The sequence below is a fragment of the Mytilus californianus genome, unplaced genomic scaffold, assembly GCF_021869535.1.
Source record: "Mytilus californianus isolate M0D057914Y unplaced genomic scaffold, xbMytCali1.0.p SCAF_6, whole genome shotgun sequence".
NCBI classification, from domain to species: Eukaryota; Metazoa; Mollusca; class Bivalvia; order Mytilida; family Mytilidae; genus Mytilus; species Mytilus californianus.
In genome coordinates, this window is record NW_026262712.1 from 62,118,618 (window position 1) to 62,136,560 (window position 17,943).

General features: G+C 31.4%; 1 long non-coding RNA gene across 1 annotated transcript in view; it reads left to right on the forward strand.

Annotated features, from left to right (window-relative positions):
• Positions 1-2,983: 2,983 nt before the first annotated feature.
• Positions 2,984-17,943, forward strand: part of LOC127704752 (uncharacterized) — a 53,866-nt gene continuing 38,906 nt past the window's right edge. The window contains exon 1 of the long non-coding RNA XR_007983482.1: positions 2,984-3,037. This is a non-coding gene — a long non-coding RNA (uncharacterized LOC127704752). The remainder of the gene's footprint in view (positions 3,038-17,943) is intronic.

Below are 17,943 nucleotides of genomic sequence, written 5' to 3' on the forward strand. Positions count from 1 at the left end.
ACATAACAGTATGCGCACTGATATATTTTGGATGAGAATACAAATCTAATACGTTTTTTAATATTGTCTTTACATTAATTGTACAAGCATTGATTTGTTTAAAAAAAAACATAACTATGTACTGCTTAACAGTTATGAACACCTTTGGATAACTAAGTATGAATTGCTTAACGGACCTACATGCTGTCGATACGTATATAATGGCATTACACAAGGTATGCTTTTCGTAAACTTCTGAAGACGTCTTAGGCGCCGCCAATACACTAAATCAGTTGGAAATTCATTGATCCATACTTTAGTCTGGGGAATCATGATTTATATATTAAGTTGAAGTTGGCTTTGAATCATCCTTTATCTCTGCGAATACTCATAGATCGGCACGTTGTGTCCACTGTGCATTGTATATATATATATATATATATATATATATGTGTAAATAACAAGAGGGCATGATTTGTCTCCCAAAATTATCATTAGACCATCCGGGTTTCTAATCAAGGATCCCTGGCACAATAAGCCACCCCTCTACCAGCTGAGCTAAAGAGTACTCATCTTGCACAGTAAATGGATGGCGTTTATACAACTGCGATGTAAGGAAAAGCACTCCTATACGTACCCTGCAAGAATAATTATACTATTAAGGCGATATCCACATCACAAACTCTTGCTATTATTTCTAACCTCCGTGGGTCCCTATGTGATTTCTATGTCAAACACAACAAACGATGGTTTAACGGATCTTTCTTTAAAAAAATCAATATATTGATATTAAAACATATTTTAACAAATTATAAGTTAAAGTACATGTAACATGATTATGGGGGAAGGGGATTAACTACAACTTATATTCAATTAATAATCATTGCTATCTATTTTAGCACAACATCTCACTCTTAAGTAAACTTCCCAATACATTATTCTTGTTTCTCTAATTATTTGGCAATTTAACCCTTTCACGACCCATTGTTTAAAAAACTTTAATCAACATATGGTGCCGATAATATCAATAGATGATTGACTAAGTTTAATGTGCATAACCTTTAAATAGACAACTTTATATTTGTATGACGTAGAAATCAGGAATGTGGAAGGCACTCAAAGGGGAGTTTCGCTTATCAAAAATGAAAATGCATTTGGTTATCATCAGATAAACAGATTATCACATAGTTACTCACGGATTTGTCCAATCTCGATATTTTAATTATCGAATTTTATTCGTTGATTTAATTATCTCGATTAGATAAATCCGATAATTCATAAGTAAATATGTAAGGATTTGATAATCAACTGGTACCAATGTAAAAATCTATACGTATCTCATAGTTAGCAATTATCATTGACATCTCCTTTATCAAAAAGTGTCAAACTCCTATTAATTGACCAGTTTAAACAAGGTCATTCAATTAGCCATGACACTATTCAGTCAATTACGTATAGGCTTCTCAGGGAAAGTTTGAAATTCAAAGATCATTTCAATATTATCATTGACCGAAATTTATATAAAAGGGAAGGTGATTTGATCATGACAGCAATGAAATAAATATAGGTCTAACATTGTATCGAGTGTAATACGATATTTCTTCACTCGAGACAGTTAAATTTTTAAGATTGTGGAGTGATGCCGATGTATTTTGCAGTGAAAACAGATTTTAAAGTGTTATTTTGTAAATAAATATACAGTACTGTAGTTTTACTTATAACTTTTTTTTAATATGTGACCTTATTAATATTAGTTCCTTTTAAAAACAATAATGACAGTTATAAAAATCTAAATTTGTATGGAAGATTTGGAAAATATCACCTTTCAATGAAATATTGAAAAACAAACACGAATATAATCAGGTCAAAATAATCGTGTATATCAAAGAGGTTTAAATCGTCATTTGAACAAATATCACACCTTGCTGGTGACTAATCATGCGTGCGCATTACAGACTTGACTGGGTTTTTTTTACACTGTAAACAAATATGATTACATATCGCTTTAAATGTCATTATACCACTAATAAAGTATTTACAAAAAATACCAAACTCCATTTAAAGGTAATTCGAGTGGGGAAGTCCATAACAACTGTTCAAATTAAGCGTTAGTTTATATCAAATAACGAACAAAACGGAAAACAAATGTCATATTCCTGATTTGGTTGTAAAATTTCCGAAGAAAATGGTGAGTTTAACCTGTTTCTATAGCTAGTTAAAACTCCCACTAAATGCGTTTTACAAAAAATAAATATCAATATAAAATATCAATATAAAATAAGATGATGTGGTATTATTACATCGTGAGTTGTATTCCGAACCGTCAACCTCGTGAACAATTATTATGGAATTATCGAACGATTTGAAAGCGCTTTTAGCCACAATAAAGTTAGAAGGAAAAGAACCTGAGTGGAAATTTACTGCCAGTTCTAACCAGGTTACAGTCCAACTCACCTGGATCAACGCCAAAGACCCGGACACTACATCCAGGAACCTTAAGCCGGCCCTGCAAAGGAAAGAGAAGCCTTCATCTACCAGGAGACGAAATGCCTCTCTGTTGTCCAGTATTGGGGCAACAAACTTCTCTAAATCCTGACATTTGAATGAATAAATGAGGCAAATGAGATTCAAAATCGACAATTGTTTTTGTCCAATCATGTTGAAATTATCAATAGATTTAAATCCAATTACTAAACAAAAAGTCGATGAAAGAAAGCTGATTAAAAATAAAGATATATTATAGACAAATCGATACTCCCTGTTACAAAAATTGTCAAGGGTTTTTGATTCTCAACTTTGAAACACTTGAAAGAGTCAATAATGTTACTAATATTACATAAGATATAAGTATCAATAAAGTCTTAAGGGTTTCCCATCTAAGGAGAAGGAAATATATACTTAACTTTGTTACAATTTGACTCAAATGATAAGGAGAAATTAAATACATGTACAATTATGGCCTTCGTAAAAACTTAATATCCAAACTATCTACAGAATAAAGAGAAAAGGTTATCTTTATCAGGTCCAGACAGGACAGACGTTAAGTAACTTTTTCAAGGTAATATAATTTAGATATTTTATTATTAACTTTTGATTTAGGTCACAGATTTATTGTTATACTGACACTAAATATTAGACAATGCTATTGTTGTTGTATGTTTTGCATTTGTATGTCTTTTTGTTGAGGAATATTTTCTATGCCTAACACAAAACTGCAACCAAATCTTGAGTCTGCTGTCATTTTCGCCAGACGACAACTGGTTATTTTTTCAACGTTTTTAAAAAAAATCATTTTTACTACGTGCACATACCCAAACAGTTATTTTGACTATGCGCAGATTCCCAAGGGAAAAGGGGTTTTTTTTGGTTATTAGTTCATAACAAATCCTGGTTACAAACTAAAACCGAGGGAAAAACATCAACTATAAAAGGAAAACAACGGAACAACAGAAACACTGAACTGCAACAAAAACAACCGCCAACATACATAGAAACGGACTATTTGGTAACAACTGTCATATGTCTGACTTGGTACAGGACATTTTAAGAAGTAATGGTGCGTTGAAGCTGGTTTTATGGCTAGCCAAACCACCCGCTTATATGGCAATGTTAAAAAATATAGCTAAAATGACAACACTACGTGACAGGAATACAGTACAAACAAACGCAAGAACACCCAACACAGAGAAATGCATGAATAAATAATATAATAGTACATTACAACATGTAAACCGCAGAATAACAACGGACATCTACCATGAACTAACGACAGCACAGGACACAAACTTCGTCACATGAATGGATCAATGCCAGAAAAAGTGACGTATTTTTGTGACGTATATATAATCTTGAAATTCATACAATTATATGGAACGAGATCCAAAAATTCACAATTGTTTTCACAATAATAGTCCAAATAATTATCATGATTATGACGGTCTTGATAGGCTATTTTAAATTAATGCTGTGACGACGTCATAATTATTTGGACTAACACAATACTTTATCCATGGAAAATGGAAATTAACTCGACTATACTGACATATAAGACGTATGTGAAATGTACCGAAAATACAGAATTCAAACCACAAACGATAAGACATAACACAATATCGCACTTATAAAAGAAACATTATAACTAAATTCATGAATGTTTGATGTATAAATACCGAGACACGTCGTATAGCAATGCGAATTCACACTCAGCAAAACAGTCATATTCGGGAATAGGTCACGTTCGGTACTTAGCAGACAGACGACGTAGATTGTAAACCATAATCTAAGACGTGGTAAAAATGTCGTTAGTTAGTTTAGACACAGACGCATCGTATAGATCAACCAATTCGTGATGGTATCAATAAAATTTACGGAGTGTCTTTTTTAATCTTTCCTCCTCATACCTCTATTGGGGCAGTTTCTGCATAAGGTGTACACTCCTGTATATGAAGTCTGTATAGTGTGAACATGCACGAGCATAACGTATTAATTGAAAACCCATATTTAAAGACCCAAATGTTGCAAAACACTTGTCCTACCTCCATGACAAATATGTTGTCCCCGCAGATAAAGCCCCAAGCAACATCGTGTTTGTGTGTATATCACATTACATTAACTGCTTGATGAATGAATTTGGTATTGCCAATTCACTAAGAAACTCAACATATACCCCCACGACACTTACTAAAGAGGAAATCCTGGATAATCATAGGTCTGTTCTATGTTCCTTTGGAATTTCAACCAAAGATGAAGAACTGGATCTTCCATCACTGTATTGGATACCTAAACTACACAAGTGTCCTTACACACAACGGTATATTGCTTGGTCTTCCAAGTGCTCGACGAAACCTCTTTCTAAATTATTAAAATGAATGTTATCAGCAATCAAAGCCCGGCTTCAAAGTTATTGTGAAACTACCTATTCTAGAGGTGGCGTGTTCAGATATGGATACTAAAAAATTTCAAAGATCATTTAGAGTACATAAATTCTATGACTCTTTCATCTTGTAATAGTATTAGTACATTTGACTTTTCTACACTACACACAAGTATTCCCCATTCCAAACTAAAGAGTTGGTCCTGCTTTGTTTCATAAAAAAGAATGGCCAAAGTAGATACAAGTATCTTGTCTTAGCCTTGTATTTCCTATCACGATTTCCTTGATAAAGGGTCGCTGCTCACAAGGAAGCTATTAAACCAAGAGTTCCAAGTGGTGAAGTTGAAATCACCCCTTCGTAAGTTTTACGGACGCTATCACGAGTTGGTTGGTCGTAATGGAATATCCGTTTCACAGATGATAACGGAAATGTTCCTAATGTCGTAACTACAATTTCGTCCCCCCTTTTCCCGAATATGACCTACAGATTTGACTTATTATCTGGTTTTTACTAACATGAGCAACACGACGGGTGCCACATATGGAGCAGGATCTGCTTACCCTTCAGGAGCACCTGAGATCACCCCCAGTTTTTGGTGGTGTTCGTGTTGCTCAGACTTTAGTTTTCTATGTTTTGTGTACTACTGTTTGTCTATTTTGTGTACTACTGTTTGTCTGTCGGTCTTTTTTTTTAGCGATGGCGTTGTCAGTTTATTTTCGACTTATGAGTTTGAATGTCCAAATATGAAGTTTTTTTTTATAATTATTTTATAACATAAACGGAACCTATTTTACTGCATCAGATGTGCATTTCCACAAACAATGTCTCTCAACGATACTCGACACCAAAATATTTGAAAATCAAAAACCTTATACAAACGTTGAAAAACTGATAAAACATATAACTTGTTTGAAAAAAATATAACATGACGTAGTAGAACATGTTTACAATTGATATTATTTTATAGGAATATCTTAGTTATTAAAATTATATAATATTTTTATAGCAGTATAATCTGATTAAGATAGATAAAAAAAATCGAAGTAATATAGGTGGTTTAAAATAAATAAATCTATATAGTATTATAACTTATTTAAAACAAAGATTATAGTTATAGAATCTGTTTTAAAAAATAGTTTTACGAAATAATATCACTGTTTAAAGTAAATATTACTTTCCGTTATATTCAGTAATTATTATTGATAATAAATAGTTACATCAACTGTTAAAATCAAATATCACTTTACATTAGTATGACCTGTTTAAACAAACACCTTTTGAAATTGAACAAAACGTTCAGTTTCAAAAGGTTTGGTTTAGACAGGTTTCCCCTAAGTATGATTATGTCCATGTTGTAGTGCAAACATAGTCGATATAAGAAGGCAAAATTATTCTTACTAAGTTTAATGATGGCTGGGTGCACTAAAATATCATTTCAGTTTGATTTGTAATCATTCTTTTTCTAGTATGAAAGGTTTAAAAAACTTTAAACTTTCAGATATTTAAAGCTATTTGATTTTTATCATTTCATCATTCATGTCATTGGTATTGTTTTTTTTACTAAGACGGCTGAAAAGTGATATTCTCTTAATTACGTTGAGTCCACAGATACAGTTTTAACAGAACTGCATAATACAATGTTACAAATTGTTTTTGCTTAAAAATTCTGAAAAACAAACAAAAATTGGGTGTCTCGGTGGCGGAGTGGTCTAAGTAGTCGAACGACTTATCACAAGCAGGTTGTGAGTTCGAATACCGCACATGGCAGGTGCACACAACTTCAATCTTAATTGACTAGGATTGTTAGTTTTCCTACCCAAGATCGGTGGTTCTCTCCGGGCACTCCGACTTCCTCCACCAATAAAAACTGATCGCCACGAATTAGCACAATAGTGTTGAAAGTGGCCTTAAACACCAATCAATCAATCAATCAATCAAAAAATACATGTTGTATTGTACAATTATTAACGCTTTATATAAAACTGTTGTCGTCAACAGAACCGTTTCAACAAGTTGAAAGAAGTAAAATTCAAAATGAACTATTTTAATACTTGGTGTTTAAAAAACAATATCTCATTACAGTAGTTATCAAACTTCCGAAACTAATTATTCTTTTCTTTAATAATATCTACAGTTTCTATCTGTCCTGCAGATTTAATCTTGCATATAAAAAAGTATTCATTTCATTTAATTTGCTATGGTTGCACAATGAAAGTTGTGCAACATGAACACGTCAAGTGACAAATTGTGTTTGTGAAGGTTATAAACGGATATAATAATATCAGTTTAATTGAATAAAATTAGTTTATGTACAGACACTTGAAATTAAAACAATTTGTGATATAGTACATTGGAGTAAAAACCAATTATCCATGATCATTTTTTGCAGGTCAAACTAAGATTTTTTTATTAAAACTATGAATATTAAAAACCAAAGAGGAATTGTCACTTTCACGAAAATATATAGTGGCACACATTACGACTGTGTAAATCTGTCATTCAATACGTCAAACATTTCCCTCATTTGAACTTCAACAGTTATATCTTTATTTAGTTTAGTTTATTCATGAAATCACAGTTATATCAACTTAAAAATGACAAAATTACTATATATATAAAGATGATGCCTCTTTATTTCTTGTTGAGTATAAAAAGCACTGTAAGAAGAAATTTATTAACGACCAAAGTGGAAGGAATTAAATTGAAACGCAGACTTCTTTTTGATGATTCTGGTAATGTTTCTACTACTAAACTGTTTTTGTTGTTAAATTTCGATAAATAACGTGATTTGGATGGTCATTTCAATTCGTTTGACAGTTATTAATTTTCGACACTACCGCACAGTCTTATCAAAGAGGACAATTTCTTTTTAATTAAATGGTCCTTTGAAAAATCCGATTACCGATTTGTTTGAGGCAACTCATTTTAAGCTTTCTTCTGGAATGAAAAGGTTAATTTGCCTAATTTTCTTACTAGGATTGTGAGGTTATGATTAAAGCTGTTAACTTTCTCCCTGACAATATTTATGTACGTTTCTGTGATATAGTTTATCTACGGGTGTATGTATTCATATATGCACACATTTTTCCTCTTTAATAACACACTTGTTCCTGTATTGTTATGAATTGCAGTGTATGACCAAACTCAGTAAAGATCCACATAAATTGCATTGAATGAATTAGTTGAATAATACTTACCATTTCCTTGATGATATGTTTGCTTTAAATAATGAAGAACTCTCCAATTATACTTCGGAAATTTACCCAAAGGAACTTACTTTTAAAAACATCACATTTAACAGCAATAATTGTTCTTATTTAGATTTGGATATTTCAGTTTCATAATGAAAAAAAAAAAAAAAGTTACGACAAAAGAGACAATTATTCGTTTCCTATTATTAATATTTCTTTTTTAAGACTGTATGTTCATTTGGTCATTTCTTGCGGTGTGTAAATTTTCCAACTCATTCACTATACCCATGTCTGAAGAGACGTTCTAGATTTCAATGAACGTACTACAAGTATAACTTGTTAATTATTAAATCGGGTATTTCGTTATCATAAATTATTTGAACCCTTTACTGACGTCTTTCATAGATACAAACATTTGGATGTTCTTGTATAACTGTCGTATTAAAAACACGATTTCTCATCCTAATTTTACAGTAAGGTTGCTTATATTGCACATGTTGCAGGTAAATTCAAATACGATCCATATTAACTCATTGTACATTTGAATTAACTTATTCTCAAAGGATATCATTATTACACCGTAATACGATCTTTGAACATGTTGAATATTGTTTTTTGTCGGGACTACATGTGACATTAATTTTTGTTTTTTTAATAAATTAAACTTGCTACAAGTTTATGAAAGCGTATCGTTGTACATACTGTCGGTGTTGTGTACTAATATTTTGGTATTGAATAAGGTCGTGCTTTTCTCAGACTGTTTACTGTTTTGTTGTTGTTTTTACTAAATCCGTTTTTGGGTACTGGTTGATACGTCAGTCTGGTAGAACGTGTTTTATTGGTTGTTTCGTGATGTGAACTTATTTTCGGTAAATGCGAGTTCATCCGTCGGCACTTTGTGGTTTTTCCTTTATGGTAGTTGTTTTTGTGCTTCATGCCAATCTGATCAGGTAAGCCAATTCCAACAGGTTTTTACAGTTTGTTCTTATTTTGCGCTGTTACAAATTTGACTATCTAAAGTCAGGGAAGGAGTTAGCTCTTAAAATCATGTTTAACCCCGCCACATTCTATATGTGCCTGTCTTAAGTTTGTAATATATATTTGTTATATTTGTTATTTGTTTATAGTTTATTATAAATCAGAACGTTTTGGTTTTTTTTTTTCGTTTGAAGTGTTTCACATTTTGTCGTGTCCACCTATAGTTGCCTAAATCCAAGTCTAGTAGACTCTGTTAGATAATTGTCTCATTGGCAATCGTACCACTTCTCTTTATTTTATACTGATAAATACTTTCAGATCCGATTGATTTCATTAAATTGTTGCTTATATATAATGCATATAATGAGATAATTTAGGAACCATAAAATTGATGCAAATGAAATTCATTAATAAATTACAGTAAAAGGACATTTCAAAACATGTATGATACTAGTTTCCGTGTAAACGACACGTGATTATGGATTAAGATCGTGATTAAATGTTTGGAAAGCCGGAAATATGATACAATCAAGAAAAGGAATACGAAAATTGATAAAACAGGAAAGTCAAAACTATGAATACGCCATTCCAAAAGATTCGTACAGCTTTAAATGGTGGACATAAAGGACACATTTAAATCTACACAGTGTAAAACGTATCACAAAGAAGAAACTTTTAAGAAAAAAGTAAACGATACATCTTGTCTTTATATGCGTATACAATTATTTCTCATCTATTATGCTTGAATACAAAGGTTAGACAATCAAATGTTTTAATTGTTTAAGTGAAATAAGAGAACTTTTATATCAAATCGGGGTGCCTTAAATAATTAAAAGCACCCATGGGTGCAATAAGCCTTAAATAAATAAAGTAGTAGATAAAATTATAATTTGTAATTGTTTGGTATCTTTCTGTCCTTTTGTAGTTTCTCTATTATCAATATGAAGTACTATCATGACAATAACTCGTAAGTTAACTTTTCTCAAACTATTGACCTGTTTTATCATTAACTGATTAATGATTAGTTGTGTAAAGGTGTAAATCGGGATGATATATCCATCAGAAAACGAAAGTAATATTGGACTTAGTTTGCTGTTTGTAAATTGTTGCTATCGTAAAGTATATATCAGTTTGGTTTGACTGCTATCTGTTGATGAAAATTGTTTGTTTATGAATTTATCCATTTCTCTGATGTCAGACTATTGTTCTAACAGTCGATTATTTTTCAAGAATCCATTGTCAACAGAAATTAACCTATATTCTAACTTTTTAACTTGGTACATATAATCTTTTAACTTACTACCTTTTAACCTCTCAAAAACGTTCGGGGATTAAACTTGCGATCGTTTTCATCGATAATCACAATAGTCTTTGATCCGTGAATGATACCACTCATCTACGATAGCTGGTATCTAATTACTAATAATTTATATTGTTAAAGTACCTTATTGGTAATTCTTGTCAATACATATGCACACAAACTGCGTAGTTGTCTCTTTGGTAATCAACGTCCTTCATTTATATCTGATATGTATAATGGCAAGTTAATTTAAAGTATAAATTTCATTTTTGAAATGTTTTTTATTGGTGGTGGTTTTGTTAACACCTGGAATTTAAAGTCCAACATTCGGCAATTCTAAATCAAACATCAATACAACACAATCATGAAAATAAAGCGGTATAATTATAAAGCATTACAAAAATATGGAACGACAAAACTGTTACAAAGAGAAGACAAATGTGAAAAAAAAGTCATTCCGGGTACAAGGTTTGAACTCTTTATCATTGATAATGTCCGTTTGAACGTTCAAAACCGGTTACTGTACGATCACGGCATATTAAAATGGTTTTATAATAGAATATTTACGTATTTGTACAACAAAGACTAGAGCACAATTGATTTTTTACGTTCAAATAATCAAGTTATAATAGCCAACAGTTGCCTTAATCTTGATTATACAAACTATCTAACAGATATGTTTGAATATACACTCTTTTCAATTGCAAAATCAACCGGTTACAGATGTTTGTCATGTCAAGTTTTGTAGTCCGTGTGTTCCAATAGCATGTTCTCTAATTTTGTTTTCAATTTCTTTTTTTATCAATTTTTGTGTATAAAAGTTCAAAACAATGGTATGATTAGGATCACATTTAGCTTTGTCCCTAAACAATTGCCAATTATATACTCTGTGATGGTTGCTGTTCTGTTTAATACAGATTGGTGGAAAATGGTAAACTGGTCTCTTTGTTGTAACGTTTTTATTTCATGTTTAAAAGAGAACTCTCTTGTTAAAACACTTTCCTTGTAACATACATTTGAACTGTGATGCATTTAGTTTTGCGTATATTTTATCCTTTTCCTAAAACGTTTTCATCGATTTTGTTGTCTTTGGCAATGATTTGACACATATACAGGATTTGCAAATATAAATAGTTCTGTTTGTCTTTGCATCGTGTGTTGTCATTTTCCAAATCCCCATGGTTACTGTCGTTATAATACGAAATCATGTTTTCATACTGGAATTGCATATCACTTACGACTATCTGCATTGCTGTAGTAAAAATCAAATTCCGAGTCAAGTCCTGAGTTCAGGGACATTAAATGGCGATAAAATATCTTATGCTTATGAGCAAACACAAATGCTCCTTGATGCGCTGGTATAAAGTATTATTTGCGTTTTGTTATCTTGCTCAAATTTTAGTTAATTGCACTTGAGTGCCCAAGACAATTAAGGTACTACCTAGAAGTAAGTTTTTAATAAAAACATTTATCCAGACTTCGCCCTTTTGCTCATTTGTCTTCAAATCAATTATATTTGCCAACATTGTTTAAAATAACCAACTAGAATGTCCATGCGCTTGTGATTAATATAATTGCGTTGTTAACTTTGACAACATTCATCTTTTAGATCCACCAACATTTTGTTTGATACAAGTGCTTTGCAGAGTTAACATTACAATGAACCCCACAAAGGTATTTACATATACAGTTCTCCTACGCTCAACTTAAGATATAAGCTTTATGCACTTCATGACCAACGTGTCTATATATGTCGAAGTGTAGAACATCAATATGGGTTGCATTGAAAATTGACGACTACACATATGAGTTTAAATGATGCCATTTTATTAATTGTTTACAAATCTATGAATTCTCGAAATATTAAGGATTTTCTACCCCAGGAATATATTACCTTAGCTGTACTTGGCAAAATCTTTGGGAATTTTAGGTCCTCGAGTTTCTTCAACTTCGAACTTGAATTTGCCGTTTAACGTGTTTTATTCGAACGTCACTGTTGAGTCTTTTGTACAAGAAACGCGCGTCTGGCCTGCAAAATTATAAGCCTAATATCTTTGATGAAGTGTGTTATGGATTTTGTAATTTTTCTATTAAATTATCACACTGATGACCAGTCAATTCTACAAAATCGTGAGTCACTAGATGTAAAGTAACCGAATGTAATTATTACTGGAATTGTTGCACATGTGCATGTAGGCTTTGTCGTTTATTGTCTGCGGAGTGTTTGTACATACCCAAAAGGTGTTCGTACTAACATATTTTTTTATTTCTACAAATTCTTTAATTGACAGTGTTGATAACATTAACGGTACCAATTGTACTGTACCCAATGTATTTTGACAACTAAGCCATCATGATGAACTTATTTTTTTTTAAACTCGAGATGTGAATAACCACAAATGGTCAAAATCAAAATTGGCCCTAAATATTCAATTGCACTTTGTTGAGAATAAATAAAAATTAATTTGATTGTAGAAAAAGTCAATCCTTAGTTGCTCTGTAGATGGTAAAATTTTGAATTAAAAGATATTGGTGCATTAATATACTCATGCTAGATACACTTACTGGAAATGTGAAGATATGATTGAAGCTTTAAATTTTCTCCTGGACAACATATATGTACGTTTCGGCGATAAAGTGTATCGACAAGCAGTAGGTATTCCTATGGGCACTAACTGCGACCCTTTAATAGCAGATTTATTCCTGTATTGCTATGAATCTCAGTTTATGACCAAACTCAGTAAAGACACGTCATCGTTACATTTTATTGATTCAGTTGATACATTCAACAATACCTTCCATTATCTGGATGATATTTTTTCGTTAAATAATCCAGAGTTCTCTAAATATACTACCGAAATTTACCCAAAAGAACTTTCTTTAACTAAATCTAACATAATTAGCAGTAGTTGTCCTTTTCTAGATTTGGACATTTCAATCTCTAAAGAAAGTCTCCATACTAAAATTTACGACAAAAGAGAAGACTTGTTATTCCCTATTGTTAATTTTCCTTTTTTAGACGCGATGTTCCTTTGGCTCCATCATAAGGTGTATATATATCCCAACTCGTTCCTTATGCCCATGTGTGTAGTGATGTCATAGATTTTAACGAACGTAATCAATGCATCACTGGTAAATTATTAAGTCAGGATTTCGTTACCATAAATTACGTAAAACTTTTACTAAATTCTTTCATAGATACAAAGATTTGATTAGTAAATTTGGCTGTACCTGTAGAAAACTGATTAAAAACGGTATTTCACTTCCTAAATTTTACGGTAATATTGTACTTAAAGCGCGGAAATCACTATGTGATCCGTGTAAACTCATCGAACCTTTAAACAAACTTATTAGTAAAGGTTATCTTACCAATGTTGTAATTAGATCTTTGAATATAGTTTACATTGGCACTTATATCGATTTTGTCATCAGCAAATTAAAACATAACTAAATTTGTATTCTTTTCAAACGGGATGTATAAAGACACACTCACGTTCATTTTGATCTATTAAGAGGTTAACTCCCAACTATCCTACTGCCTGTCGATACATTTATTTTTTGGCATTGCACAGGTCATGTCTTCTTTGACTGTCCATGACGTTAAAATAATAAATCCCTGGGATGTGTTTTAGTTGTTATAGTCTCTGATGCATGATTTATTTATTATTAATTGTTTTTGGCTTTTAACTAGCTATCAGTAACTGCGAGTACTCTCAAATCGTACTTTCTTGTTTATTTGACCTGTTGAAACTAATTGTAATGCTTTTTTGTTATTTAATGTTTACTTATTCAGGGTCTGGTCTATATACCAACTTTGATAAGTGTTTGGTATTATAATAAATTTTCACTTCTTCGTACTATGAACATCAAAATTATTTATTTTGTAAAAATATTTCCTTTCTCCATTTGAACTGTACACGTATACCTAACAACAAAATTATTTTCATTTACCTGTGTTTAAAGTAATTGCAAATGGCTGATATTTTTGTTCAAGCATATTGTTTTTCTTAAATTGTTTAACATTTCACAGCGGTATAACTTGTTACTTTTATTATTCTTCCCTAAGTTTATTTATTTTGTATTTACATTGTATCATACATCAAATTTATTTATTCAGTGTATGTTCACCGGTGTTAATATGTCTTTTGATTGAGTTAAGCCATTTCAAATGATATTTTATAGTGTGTCTTTCTATGTTGTGATGTTACACTATTGTTTCAGATAAGGGTGAAGGTTTGGTACCATTAAAATGTTTAAACCCGATGCAATTGTTTGCACCTGTCCTAAGTCAGGAATCTGATGTTCAGTAGTTTTCGTTTGTTGATGTTGTTCATAAGTGTTTCTCGTTTCTCGTTTTTATATAGATCAGACCGTTGGTTTTCCCGTTTGAATAGTTTAACACTAGTAATTTTTCGGGCCCTTTATAGCCTCCTGTTCGGTATGAGCCAAGGCTCCGTGTTGAAGACCATACTTTGACCTATAATGGTTTAATATTTTAAATTTTGACTTGAATGGAGAGTTGTCTCATTGGCACTCATACCACATCTTCTTATATCTATTTATACAATAATATGTTCTTTGGAAATGAAATGTAGCATTATCATTTTCATGCCATAATAATTGAAGATGTTGTTATAATTAGCCTTTCCTGAAGAGTAATATGTAATCAGTCCCATTAATGTCTGCGATTGTCTTTTTCCAACTCTGAGAAAACCTGATACTACCATATTTTTGTGACATGTATGTAAGTCTTGTATTTTTAGAATGATGTAAACTAGCTTCAGATAGTGATTCAAAGTAAGGTTGGATTATGAAAAGTCTTTTACTAGTGGATGCATTACTACGGATTTACCATAAGCTTAGGTTTTACTTGGGAATATATAAATATAAACTTCAATCTTAAAGCCAAATTACAGTGATGTAATTTTGGTGAATTAAATAAAATTACACAATTTCAGTTAAATTATATACAAGGCTTAAGCATGTCTTTAGAAATGTTTACTTAAGTTGCGAGTCGATGGAGTTTGTTTATTTTAATTCTAGAAAAGGGCATATTAGTAAACCTTTTATTTTTTTTCTAATTTATTTTCAATGTGTTCGCTTTTACGAGAATCTTCAATTATTATGTGTTTGTTCTAGTTGCATCTGGATGGTATCGAGCGGTTCGAATTTTTCATATGTGATACTGTGTGTGAATTTTCCTTAATGTAAGTACAACATAAATCAAACTTTAAATTTCTTTGAAATTCGGAAGCGGTATAATTGCTCGTTTGATCGTTTAAAAATTTCCCTTCTCGTTTGTTCTACATATTGCATACAACACTGTGGTTTGGTTCAAGTAACAAGATAAATGAGGCTTTCGGTTTGTCAAGTTATGTCACAGGAAAACTGAAGGTGAAAAAGCTCTTCCTTTGACCGTTGACCTCACAGATTTTAAATTAAAAAGGGAAAAACAAATAACCTTTATTTTTAACTTTTTTAATGGCGAGATATATTTTTCGGGTGGGAAAAAGGAGAAGAGGATTGGAAGAAAGGAGGTTAGGATGGAAGAAGGGAGAAGACTACTACTACCTGCCCTCCTCATTTATAGACCCATTTGACAAGTTTTTTTTAAGTACAAGCATTTTAAAAAATAGAATTGTGGCAAGATAACTGGGATGAGAAACGATTCTAATATGACGTCCCTATTACGCTTTGTAAACAAAGCTGTGTTCTAATTAGCACAAAAAATATGTTTGATAAACTTACTATTTGCATTCTCGTTGTTTTCATTTTTATCTTCATAAAATTCATATATTCACTAGTAACGGGTTTTACTACTGAAACGGTCATTTTAAACTGAACGACTCTTAAATGCCTGCATTTACCGCAAGGAAAAATGTCAAGATCTTTTTCAGTTGTTCAGTACATGTTCAGTACGCTAACTATCGCGATCGATTAAGTACCAGTCAGTACTGGTTTAGGTAATTAAGAGAAAAACCGTAGCGTTAAATCCAGTACTGTTCAGTTCATTTTAGTACACGTCAGTTCATCGATAAAATAGTTGATTGGGAATTTTCAGTAGCATCCAGTACCAGGTAAATCTATCAATTTTGACATAAAATTGTTTGTGTAGATTAATAAGGTTTGTCTCCCTTTTTTCGAGCTTGTTTTTAATACCCTGATACCTCAATTATATTCATGTCCTTCTGTGAAAATTTGTTTGCTTTGTTCAATTGTCCAAAATAAAATATATGTGAGGGTTAAATGAGCATAAATTACAACGAAAATGAAATATGTTTTTTTCGGAATTGCGTACAAATTTACCTAGCTTTAACGGCTTTCGGTTAAATTCTACAACTTTTAATCTTTAAAAAATGTATACTCAATTGATTAAATCGGACTTGACAATTACACTTTGTTATTGTAAAAATCAATTTTTACTTTAACTATGACATGTAGTTTTATGAGATTAAAATTCATTGAATATCATTCAATTTGCAATGTATATTTGTTCATGTTTTAATATCAAATATACTCTATTGCAATCATAAAAATATAGCAAGTTTTCAAATGGAAAGAAATATTGATGATCGAAAATGACTTTTACATGGAAACTGTAATGTATTTTTTACTTCTTTTTGGTAAATTGTATCTATAAAGATTATGTTCCGTAATGACAGGAATTTTTATTCGAGGTCTGTAAAAATACTAGACACAAGCTTTTATTAATACTTCGTTAGTTAGCAAGTAAAAAAAAATCGAAATTTATAACCGTTAAAGAATATTGTTTATACAGCATAAAACATAAAAGGCTCCTTAAGTCTCCATTCGTTGCTGCATAATGAGTCGCTAAAAAACGACGATTTTCAAATAAAATGTCAAAAAATAGTTGTCAAATCCGTGAGTAAATACGTAAATACGTAAACCTTAGCAACAAATACCATGTATTGTGTATTTTAGATATTCAAGATAATTGAAATAAAAATGATCACCCCCCCCCCCCCCCCCCCCCCCCCGAAAACCGAAAAAAAAAAAAAAAAAAAAAAAAACATGTAAGATAGCTTTTTGTTTTTTAAATTACATGTTTAATTTGGATATTGGTTGGCTTCGTATTTTACTTGTTTTCTGGTGTTTTTCTTTTTTTTTAATGACAAATGAAAAAAAGAGTCTAATATTTATAAAATAGAATTTTGACCAAAATAAAAACCCAAAATTTTTTAAAATTACTTTAATAAACGAGTATTCAATTATAATGTCCATCCCGTACAAAAAAAAAGCACCCGGAAAATAGCAGTTTGATAAAGGGATAACTTCATTTATACCCGGCATATAATGACAAATACCAAATTCAATTATTATGTATACATGTATGTATATTATATAATCATCACAACTGTATATTATTGCTTATGTGTATAATATCATCCAACAAATTTCCATTGTCCAGGTGACTGCGACCCATCCATAATATCAGTCCAATATGCGTGTCGTATGCAGAATGTCGTCCCTCCTGTGGTCGGTTGACAAATTAAATATGAAATGGCAAGTATAAACACACAAGAGACAGATTATTCGGTCTGTACATGTCTGTATTGGTTGAAGGCATATAATTGCTGATATATTTGTCATTGAAACTCTG